Source organism: Schistocerca americana, chromosome 6 (genome assembly GCF_021461395.2).
Source record: "Schistocerca americana isolate TAMUIC-IGC-003095 chromosome 6, iqSchAmer2.1, whole genome shotgun sequence".
Lineage (NCBI taxonomy): Eukaryota > Metazoa > Arthropoda > Insecta > Orthoptera > Acrididae > Schistocerca > Schistocerca americana.
Window position 1 is genome coordinate 311,045,933 of NC_060124.1, and position 12,445 is coordinate 311,058,377.

The 12,445-nt window shown below is 46.4% G+C and overlaps 1 non-coding gene across 1 annotated transcript; it reads right to left on the reverse strand.

Moving 5' to 3' along the window:
• Positions 1-12,170: 12,170 nt before the first annotated feature.
• Positions 12,171-12,242, reverse strand: Trnaa-ugc. Its single transcript has one exon. It is a non-coding gene; the product is annotated as a tRNA-Ala (tRNA).
• Between the last annotated feature and the right edge of the window lie 203 nt (positions 12,243-12,445).

Sequence of the window (12,445 nt, forward strand, 5' to 3'; positions counted from 1 at the left end):
GTCTTGCAGATTACTGACTTCCAATTACTGACTTTCACGACTGGTGAGACAGTGTCGTTGATAGTTTTCAGGCAGAGAACATTTGTGCCGCAGCTCCAAGAGATAGCAGTGCTGTACAACTTATCACAGCGCAATAAAGTGTATACGTGTGTCACTGACTTGTTTGCGCTGCAACTTCGAAGGCTAACACTAAGCGGCCCAGTCGGATACACAGCAGATCACCACGTAAACAACCAGGCCGTAAATCTACCGGAGTAAAATCTTGCCTGCATTTCTTCAAATGTCACAAATGTGACCGGTGTCCTTCGCGTTACGCGACTTGTTTTGCATGTGGTACGAATGGGCACATTAAAGCTGTTTGTCTGCAAACGACAAATTCTTCCGATCAGAACACACGTCGACGTATATCGAACTTTCAAATGTATATTTTTCATTGTGAGCCGACCTGTAGTGCTAGTGTAGAGCATAAAAGTGAAACTGTGCAATACAAAAAATCAGTAGTTTCTTCAGTACAACGCCACTCCAACAAACTTTTTGTGGCCGTTGTTATTGCAGGCCAAAGTGTTCAGTTTCAGTTAGACAGGGGTGCTTCAGAGGTCAAGGCTTCCATAACGAAAGACTGTGCTAACTCAGGGGCTAATTCCAGGGGAGATTCAAGGTGGGGGTGGGGGAGGCGCGGCGGCTCATTGCAGAGTAAGAAACCATCGATCAACCGAATACGGCCAGTACGAAGACGGCAGAGGATGGTACATTCCCGCCATGAGGGGCAGAACTAAGAACGTCACATTATGGGAGTCTCCTTGATGGCGTGAAGTTTATTGGACCAGCGGGTAGCCTCCCAAGAGTCATCCCACGATTCAGCAATAGGAGATCTGATGCAAATGCCTAAATCTGCCCCTAGAGTTATCACAAAGAATGGGGGGCGGGGAGGGTTGGGTAGGCGGTCGCCCCCCCCCCCCCAAACAAGTCACAAAAAAGTTCATTGCCTGGGATACCAACATGGCCAGGGTCCCAAAGGAAATCAACTGAACAAGCCGCATCATCACGATCAGCGAGAGGATCTTGCATGGCGGGAAAAACACTGAGTAATAGCCTGAAGGCCTTTCATTGAGTCTATACAAAACAAAACTTGGGTGAAGGATGCCTGTTTCATAAAACAGAGGGCAGAATAGATGGCCAGCAGTTCCGCTGTGAAAACCACATACATGGCAGACAAGAGATGTGTTCCATGCCAACAGAAGACATGAAGGCAGGTAACAACGGGAAACCGCCCCAATACCCTTACCACTCTTTGGTGGGTTCATGCCTGACTATCACGGGGCCGCAGAATCATGACAAATAATGAGGCATAGATGTTATAATTAACCAGGTATGTAATCTTTTCCTTTCAAGATAAATAAAAAAACACACAAATCAATTCTTAATCTCAGTGATTACAGCCATTATAAAAATATACAATACATATCTTTTTATTTCGCCGTGGAGAAGCGCTGTTGTGCACCGTGCTCTCCTTCAGGATCACATGCGGCACGGGAAACGTTTTCTACGAAGTTAAAAGGGAGAAACCAACTTACACAGACTGCATACTGGGATTATACATCGACGTGGATGCGGCTCGCAAATCTTAAAACGGGTGAGGGAGTAGATGCGGTACTACTGAACACTTCGTCTATACCGCACCGCTCCAAACAGCATTGCGGCCGGGTAGACAAGAGACAAATCTACAACTGTTGCAAGGCAACCTCAGCAAGATAGTAAGAAAATATTTGGGACTTTACACTCTTGGGAGGGCCACACCAAATGACGTCCCAAGCTAAATTATGAAAATCCTATTGGCGATTTCGCCACAAGTAGAATCGTAAAACACCATAAGAAGCGAACTGCAATTAACACGATTCATAATCGTCCGAATGGAAGCTCCACAGTCGATCTTTCCCTTGCTACAAACACTTAACAGTACCTCCAAAGTTCACTCGTGGGCACTACAAGAGTGTCAATTACTCGTTATAACTGTAGATAACAGAGTTTAACACGCTGGGGCCGACTTAGGTTTCTTAATAAGACAAGCAATGATTCGGTCCTTCACTTGGTTCCACCTTCGATCCAAACTAATTTACTTGAAAGCAGCTAAACAGAAAAAAAGCTTACACCACTCACTAGTCTGTTATACGCGCCACCAACATGCACCTTTCTAGGAGTCTTATGTTCACCTCGTACACCAAACTTGCAGTAAGTCTTCGTCGGAATCCAAGGGTAGAAGCCCTTGAAGGTCACCACGATGATTGCCACCGGGACAACACCGGCCCTCCACACTAGGATCTTCGAGCTCACGGCGTTCCGTCCCCAACCGACTGCTTTTGCGGGGCCCACCGACCAAACGGCCTTGCCCTCCGACACCGACGTCGCTCCTCACTCAAAATCCAGAGCTAACTCACAGCAACCCCCTTCTTCCTCCTCCTGTCCGCCTCACGGCGCGCGGGAAGCCCACTCCCCAAAGATATGCGGCGACCAGAGACTCCAATCCGATCTCGATATTGACATCGCGGATAGTCCTGAGAAGGCGGGTGGTTTCAAAAAGCAAACAGATTTAAATTGCGATCTGTGACGGCTCAGAGAGGACTGTCCAGGAGATCTGTGTGAAGGAAAAAGTCCCTTATCCGATCGCTCGTAAGTTGTTGGCTAATCGGAAACCCTGCATTTTACCATCTGGCACTTACAGTACTGTGTTTGCTACATCCCTGGCCACGCAGACATGCGACCTAAAATTTAGCACTGCAGCCCCATGTTAGCGTCCCCATCTCCTCCTCCAGCTGTGCAACACGCCATAAAACTTTCGCGTCATGGGGTGAAGTCACCAGCTACATTCCAGGCAGGCAGGCCGGAAAGGACAGAAGGAATATTCCCTTGAAGATTTCCTACGTCCCTCCAGCCAACCAACATCTGAGTCTTTCTCTGTCAACTGGAAAGGCTCCAAAATGTCAAACAAAGGCAAATGGTCTTCACCTTCACCGACTCGAAGATGCTCTTCGACAGTGTCACCTGGCCGACTTCCTTGTCGGCAGTGAGCACCACCAACCGTTTTTCTGCCCAGGACTCCGCAGGGCGACAGAAGGAGAATTCTGACGCTTCTGTAGACCCCATGGAGCACAATTGTCCTGCCTCGGTGCCCTGTAGCAGCGAGTGTTGGAAGGGTGGCACTGTGCAACCACCAAAGTGACACCCCTCATTTTTTCCTCGTCATGACTCTCCTCCAATGTAATGTTCTCGGTCTTCGATCCAACAAAGAGGATTTACAGCTGCTCTTAGAATCGCAGCGCCCTCTTGTTTTCTGCCTTCAGGAAACAAAATTGGGCCCTTATGCCTGCGGTGAGCTCTCGCATCTCTTGCTGGTCTGTTTTGACCTTCTACCGAGGACGGGAGTCCATCTCATGGAGGAGTCATGCTGCTCATACAGGACTCCATGACTAACGGCTTTTAAGCTGTTGCTGTTAGCCTTCTCCTTCCTCACTTGATCTTTTTCCTTTGTACCGTTTACATCCCTCCTTCATTCGATGTCACCAGGGCAGGTTTCCACCCGCTTATTGGGCAGCTACCTCACCCCTTTCTGCTGGTTGGTGACTTAAGTATGCCCATTTGGGCCCATCCTTCTGCACAGGCCAGCTTGCCCATCATCCTGAGTGGTCCGTTTCCTCTGACACACACTCGAGTGACCATTTCTAACGTGCTGTCCATTTGCTGACTCCTACCACACCTACAAACCACCCAAATGGTAGCTTATAAAGGCCGACTGAAGGCTTTACTCCTCCCTGGCGACCTTCGACGAATATTTTTTCCACAGTTGCGACGACCCGGTAGAATATCTTTCAAACGTTACCCTTACTGCTGCAGAACGTTCCTTCCCACGCACTTCCTCTTTTCCACGCCGTGTCCCGGTCCCCTGTTGGACTGAGGCATGCCCCACGCTACTCGTGCACGGAGACGTGCTCTCCGAGTTTTTAACGTTCATCCTATGAGATCAAACTCCATTCATTATAAAAACATGCGTGCACAGTGTCATCGCGTTCTTTGGGACAGCAGAAAAGCTAGCTGGATTTCATTCATTCGTTCTTTTAACTGTTCCACCCCCTCTTCCGTCGTTGGGCCTACCGCTGACGGTTCTCTGGGACCAAGGTCCATTCCCCCAATTTCTGACCTGACAGTAGCAGACGAACTCATCGTGGAACTCCAGCGTCTTGGGCCGCCACTTTGCCGAGATTTCGAGCTGCTCCAACTATCTCCATGCCTTCCTCCATCGAAAACTAGCAGAGGAAGCTCGGGCGATACACTTCTCACAGTCTTCAGTGTTACAATGCTGCCATTACTGTGAGAGAGCTAGATCATGCTCTCAATTAATCCTGATCCTTCACCACAGAGCCAGATGATATTCACATTCAGATGTTTCCAGAGTGAGATTTTCACTCTTCAGCTGAGTGTGCACTGCTATGAAACTTCCTGGCAGATTAAAACTGTATACTGGGCCGACACTCGAAATCGGGACCTTTGCCTCTAGCAGGTAAGTGCTCTACCATCTGAGTTACCCAAGCACGACTCACGCCCCGTCATCACAGACTTACTTCTGCACCTCGTCTCCTTCCTTCCAAACTTCACAGAACACATTCAGATATTGCGGGCAAGCACTTTCTGCTTCATACATACACCCGCATCTGAGCAAAGAGCACGTTTCCCAGATACTGGCGTGAAACCATTGTCATAACTATACCTAAGCCCTGTAAGTTACCGACCCATTTCTCTCATCAGCCGTGTTTGCAAGCTGATGGAATGTATTATTCATGCCTGGCTGATATGGTGGCTCGCGTCTCACAATTTACTAACCACTACATAGTTTGGATTTCGAGCTCGCCGTTCTGCAGTTGACCGTCTGGTCACTTTGGTCACCAATGTCATGAATGGTTTTCTGCGTAAATCCCAGACTGTGGCCGTGTTTTTCGCTTTGGAGAAAGCATACAACACCTGCTGGTGGGCTGGTACCCTCTGTACTCTCTATATGTTGGGCTTCCGTCACCATCTTCCCCGTTCCCTTCAGGAATTTTTAAAAGACCGCGTTTTCAAGATACGTGTCTGTTCTACCCTGTTTGACACCTTTATCCAGGAAAACGGTGTGCCTCATCGTTCCATCCTGAGCGTCGTCCTCTTTGCTATCGCTGTTAACCCTATAACGGCCTGTCTCAAGCAGGGCATCTCCAGCTCCTTTCCATTGGCGATTTTGCCATCTATTGCAGTTCCCCACGGACCTGGCGTCTTCAGCGATGTTCCGATCGTCTTTATGCGTATAGCATCAACAAAGGCTTTCGTTTTTCCACTGACAAAACTGTTTGTACGAATTTATGGCGGCGCAATTGGTTTCTTCCACCGTCTTTATATTTTGGGTCATTTGCTCATCTGTTCGCTAAAACTATGAAATGCCTGGGCTCATGCTCGGTAGGAAACTTTCTTGATCCTCCCACGTCTTACCAGGCAGCCAGCCGTAAGCGGCCTGTCAATGCCCTACGTGTCCTCGGTGGTACTTCCTGGGGAGCAAATCGAACCATCCTCCTACGTTTGTACCGGTCCTTACTCCGTTCGTATCTAGGCTATGGGTGTTTCGTTTATGCATCTGCACGTCCATCCCACTTACTCCGTCTCAATAAAACGCACCATAGTGGCATCCGTCGGGCCACTGGCACCTTTTACACTATCCTGGTTGAGAGTCTGTATGCCGAAGCTGCGGAACTACTGCTGTCCTACTGCCTTGACTTTCTCCTCAGCAGATATGCATGCTATTTCTCTGCCATACGTGGCCACCCATCCTATATCTCCTTCTTGGATGACTCCTTTGGTTGCCAGTATGCGGCGCGTCCCTCTTCTCTGTTATTTCTTGGAGTCTGCTTTTGGCTCTTGCTCCAGCGGCTTAACTTCACGCTACCTGCTCCTTGCCTGGGGGTGTGAACCCTTCACCCCCGGTTAAAGGCGCTGCAGTCTGGAACCGCAAGACCGCTACGGTCGCAGGTTCGAATCCTGCCTCGGGCATGGATGTTTGTGATGTCCTTAGGTTAGTTAGGTTTAACTAGTTCTAAGTTCTAGGGGACTAATGACCTCAGCAGTTGAGTCCCATAGTGCTCAGAGCCATTTTGAACCTTCACCCCCTGGCTTCGTGCGGCTGCCCGTGTTCACCTTGGCCTTCGTTCACATCTTAAGGACTCTACTCCAGCCTCCCTCTATCGCCTTTAGTTTCACGACCTTCGCACGGAACTTTGTGTGCACTGATGGCTCTCGGAATGACTGTGGTGTCGGGTGTGCCATCTTCATTTCTTCGGTATCAGCTTCTGAAACACTGTACAGTATTTACAGTGGAGCTCTTCGCCCTGTACCAGGGCATGCAGTACATCCGGTGACACAGGCTTCTCAATTGCGTCAACTGCTCCAACTCTCTCAGTGCCTTCGAAGCCTCTGTGTTCTGTACGCTGTCCATCCCTTAGTGCAATGGGTCCAGGAAAGTTGTCACTTGCTCACTCTTGATGGAGGCACTGTGATGTTTATGTGGGTTCCTTGTCACGTCGGTCTGACAGGAAACGAGGCTGCTGACGCCACTGTCAAGGATGCAGTCCTTGTAGCTTGGTCACTTTGGCATGACCACTGGTCCTTCCGTCATGGGAACAAGCTCTGTGTTATGAAACCTCTCCCAGTGGCTAGGACGACCTCCTCTCGGTCCTCTCGCCATGATGAGATCGTTTTAGCTAGGTTGTACTGTCTTTTTAGCCATCGCCATTTGTTAAGTGGTGCTCCCCCACCACTTTGTACACATTGCACTCAACCTTTGATGGTCCGCCATTTCCTTATGGTATGTCCTTTTTGTATGTCTCGTTTGTGTTTGCCGTCTGCATTATCAGCTGTTTTAGCGAAAGACACGTGGTCTGTCGACCGCATTTACTTTTTGTCCATCGTAGCAATATGGAGAAGGACATTTAATTTTTAGTTGATGACCTCCATTTATCTATGGCGTATTTTATAGACTCATCTAAATGTCTCCGTTTCTAGCTGTCTTTTCTTCCATTGATTGGGATTAACGTGTAGTTGTTTTCAGCTGCTCTCTTTGTATTCTGCAGTTATGACATGGGTGCGTATGACCCTAGTTGTTTTTGCACCCTAAAACGAAACAAAACAAAAACAAAACAAAACAATGGATGAAGCCCTCAGATGTTGATATGACAAGGACATTAGTCTGACTACTTCGTTACCAGCAAAATCTCCTACCTGAGCCAGGTAGCAGTCTGTCGCACAAGTTGGCAGATAGTACGTGGGGATACTACTGTAAACTGAACTTTTGAGCAAATGGTGGGAAGGTCATAACACTCCGTGCATTCTCATGTTAGAAACTGAGACGATATGGACAGAGAGGCTGGTGTATCTGGTTACTGGAGGCAGGACTGTAACCCCCCCCCCCCCTCCCCTCCCCGCCCCCATATGCCGTGAAGTCGAAAAAATGGTTCAAATGGCTCTGAGCACTATGAGACCTAACTTCTGAGGTCATCATTCCCCTAGAACTTAGAACTACTTAAACCTAACTAACCTAAGGACATCACACACATCCATGCCCGAGGCAGGATTCGAACCTGCGACCGCAGTGGTCGCGCGGCTCCAGACTGTAGCGCCTAGAACCGTGAAGTCGCCGGGTAGTTTTAGCGAGCAGGAAAAATATACATTTCATGGGCACGACTGCCTGGGAAGCTCAGCAGCCTTCTTACAGGAACTGGAAACGGTTGGTCCAAAAAGATTTATCTCTCCATAAATGCAAGACTGTAGTCCCGTCTAGGTAGATGTTTTTTGCCATAACATGGCCATGCTTACCGTGAGAATGACGCCTCCCTAGTCTAAAATTATCTTCTTTCAGACAAGAGAAATTTAGAGTCACTGATTGGCACCTCTCACGATAAACGGTGCTATGTCTGGATTGGATACCCAGCCTCTAGAACAGTTAAGAGGGGGGATTCAATGAATAGCGGTTAGTTCGATTGGTTTATACAATGTGGAGGCGGTTTTTTATTCAGCTAACTCGGCTCCTGTAGCGAGGCTTCGTGGAAAGTGTTTATAATTCTTTGCCTTCTTCGTCTTCTGGTCTTCCCCTGGCAGAGAACTTCAGGTCTTTCCCTAGTGAATAAGACTTGTGGTCTGCACCTTGTTGTGGACTAAGAGCCAACGGCAGTTTCCAACTGTACCGACAGTGGAACTGCATATCACCTCAGACATATTGTGTGTCATGAGGGTGAACTTATTTGTCCTGAGTTGGCTGTCTGACATTTGACAATTTTAGCATGCGTCGTCGTACCTGTGAATCAAATTGGTTGGCCAAGAGTGTATATCATCAACAGTTATTTTTTGTGTGACTGGGACAGATAACCTCATTGCATCCATTATATAGATCTTTTTGATGAACATCATTACCGTGTAAAGTCAACTTTTGTATCACATGTCTTAAATCTGTGTCTCTTGCTGTGTGTTCCTACCGTTGGAATGACATAACAGTGGATGAACGTTATCAGTTTTAGTTGCACACATCCTAATTCTGTGTGTCTCGTATGTATACTTACAGAGTATTTTCATTTGTGACGTGTATCTCCATGGTGAAAAGTATTACTGTGAATGGTTTCTTGTTTGATTTACATCTGTCTAATGTACATCTGTAACTTAATCACCATGGTCAGTATGATTTGTGTTCCTCAGCTACTGTACACTTGTTTTAACATTTATCTGTGCGTGCTGTATATAGATTTATTAAGGATAACAATTCGTGTATTTAGTCGACTGGACTTGACATGCTTGAGCGCAACTGGAAAGTAACATATCCTCAAAATCTCACATTAGTCACTGAAGTATTTGTGTCATTATTTGGGAGTGAAGTTTCTTTATCCTTTATGAAGTGTGGGTGTGCAGCAGGGAAAGTGAACATAGACGGGCCACTTTGCCATGACTCTCAACGTTCCACACGAAAAGCTTTAAGAGTCATGCCATGGAGCAGTAGCATACCTTTCTTTGTCCGTGACCACTTTCGCTGACTCCTGAAGTCAGAAGCGGATGGAGAAAAAATGGCTCTGAGCACTACAGGACTTAACTTCTGAGGTCATCAGTCCCCTAGAACTTAGAACTACTTACACGTAACTAAGCTATGGACATCACACACACCCATGCCCGAGGCAGGATTCGAACCTGCGACAGTAGCGGTCGCGCGGTTCCAGACTGTAGTGCCTAGAACCGCTCGGCCATCCTGGCCGGCGCGGATGGAGAGTGGAACGTCGACTTCATTCTGCAACCACAAGACGGCACAGGCTGGCAGATGACCTAGGCTCATTTCAGAATGGACACCTTGCTATGGGCCTGGTAGACAATTAGGAGTGTTCGATAACTCATGGACCCCTTCAGACACTACGATAAAGTACAGACACAAAAGTATCAAGAATGCACACATGGAAGTGTGTGAAACTCCTGGGTGGCAGTACCAGTTTTGGCCTGTCTTAAAAATTCGAAAGAAATGACGAGAGTTCATGGACTGACAAAGGCACTGAGATGGACTGTAGAGACAAAAGCGCCAAGGATTAGCACAGAGTGGTTTGCAAAACTGTGGAAGAAAAGTCAGCCTGCTTAAAAAAACAAAACAAAAAAGATTGTCTGACAGTAACAAGACTGCTCGTAAGTCATGAACGCCAGCAGCTTCTCAGTAAAACGTAAGACTGTAGGCCTCAGGTAGAGACAGTCGTTACGAAGAGGTGTTATGTTGATGCTTTCACAGCGACTAAGGACTGCGGGATAAACTTCGGAACAATGTGCGACCAACGCTGGGAACAGTCTCTACAGTGAACATGAGAGAAAAATGCCAGTTCACGAGTCACACATGAGCCCAAGCAAGATAAGAAATTTCCACCCTGCACCGGGAGGCGTGGTTACGAAACAGCGATCAGTCATTGGATGGTACTGGACAATTAGTTTGCCATTGACAATGTCGATAGCAGAAAAAATTCGAAGAGTCCGTGAGCTAAGGAGAGTGATGAGAAGTGAAGAAACAGTCACTGAGGCAGCGCGAATGCAAGAGGACATGAAGGCTCTCCCACTCATCGCCTTCATAGTCTGCTAACTTTGAATCTGATCGTTACTCCTACCCTAATGTTCACCGTCACTTTGAAACTGATCCTCTTCTCTTCCATGTTAAATGTACAAATCCGTATGGTCCAGTGCATTGGAATGAAATACTCGACTGAGAATTCCAATTAGCGTGGTATGGCTGCCTCAGCTACGCAACCAAATGTATGTTTTAATCCTGTAATTATTCTGTTCCATTCGCACATCAGTCACTCAATCTACCAAACTTTTACTGTTTGATTTAAAGATCGTATAGTCAATTGTTGGCGAGGGGTGCGATCTCATTAGTATCTGCTCGTCATTTCAAGCAATAGAGCAAAAATTTTTATGTTTACAGTACGTTCCAATGAGTTATTGAGGCCTGTGCAGAAGTAGTTGACACATTTGATTGTTGAACATTTTAAGGAAAATAGTTCTTATTATACGAAACAGAGATCTATAATTATTATAAATAAACTGGAGGCAGCCTTGATCTCATAATTTTTTTTATTGTGTTGACCGGTTTCGATCTTATTATAAGACCATCTTCAGACAGTAGATGTCTGCCGGATTCGGTGGCGTATGGCAGCCCTCCTGCTTGCGGCTGGTGGTGTACTGCCTAAAAATTAAAAAAAATATATTATGCGATCACGACTGCTTCCATTTTATTTATTTAATTGTTGAGTTGAAAGATTTCAACAACTATCCCTCTTAATCCTCCATTAGCATAGTTTCTCTTCAGAATGTTAATATAACAAATACCGAACCGTACAAATGCTCTGATTGAATTACAGCAATCTGGGTCCTAAATGAGTCGATTTACTTGTTGTAGGTAAAATGGAATGTAAAGTGGGAGCTGAACGCATTTTTCCCGTTCTCTCGCCATTTGTAACTGTACCAAGTCGCGTGGCTGTGCACTTTAAATTTCAACGTAAATTCAGCTGTCCTATTTTCTCGCAACGCGTTTTGTAACGTATCTCCTCAAACGACGGCCGAAGGTTAGCTCTTTCAAAGCGTTTTTAATATCTGAAGCTGATAAAACAGTGAGTTCACACTACGGCACAAGGTCACGAACAATACCCCAGCTTTGATGACGTCGCCTGTACTCTTGCAAATTATTCACACTTAATAAACTGTACGTTCTGACAGGCGAGCTTTGTGACATTCAACGCTTAGAAGCCCACGAAAATGTGGTTAGAATAAAAATCGCTCATCCCAAAAACAGTGGTACCAACCATTTGTATGCAAAACTGCGCCTCTTACCACGATAGACACAGTAACTAAACGCACAGAAGGCAACAAAGTATTGTCAACCTGTTGATGTGTACTTCTTTATGGAATAGAAACTCCACTTGAGAAGGGTCTCTGCTTTCGTAGAACTACAATGTAAAAAATCACAAGTAGACTTACACGATCCTCTTTTCAGCATCAGATTTCACTCTGTGCTGTATAATCAACTTTCTCCGCCGAAGTAGAAGCTTATACTACAATATCCTTGGCAAAAATAAAGTTATGACATTGCGATACTGATATCATCGTTAAAATAAACGCTGTAGTGTTTGATACTGCCTGAATGCGTAAGTGATGTTGAATGCGGAAAGAAGTGGCTTTATTCAGATGAGCACAGTATTCCGTTCCACTTTGCTTTGAGCAATTTTTTTGTGATCCCACACCTGTACTTTGAACAGCTGTGCAACACTATCAGTTCAGTTGTTTAGACAGCGCTGTTATTTTAAGAAGATGGAATTATAGCAATAAGTTAGGACACAGGTGTGTCCGCTTTCGGTGGAATACATGTTTTCTTTCTTCGAGTTGCCGAAATTTCTCCCCTAGACCTTGAATAGCTGACCACTAAAGTGTGTGTGGAGGTAAGACGCGATGTTTTCTACCTGTTTTTGGGATGAGCTATTTACATTCTAAGCACGTGTTCGTGTTGTTCCGAGCGTTCGAATCCACGCACTGCCCCTGAGAGGATAATTATTAATGCTGTCGACTAACGATGGGAGTTCGTTATAAAAATTGGTTGGAGATGCCGGGGATCGAACCCGGGGCCTTTCACATGCAAAGCGAACGCTCTACCACTGAGCTACATCCCCACATACACAGCACGTGGCATTTGTGCTCCCCGTGTCAATTTACAACACATTGCCGTTATCTGAGAACGATTGCGACAGTGAGCGAACAGAACGGTACCCCATTCCAGGAAAGTGCGCGCTCACTCTCCCATGTCCCCTGTCCTCTTTCAGTCAAGGATGCAGATAGCTGCTCCTTAGCTATGAACTGCCTTGTGCTGGAAACG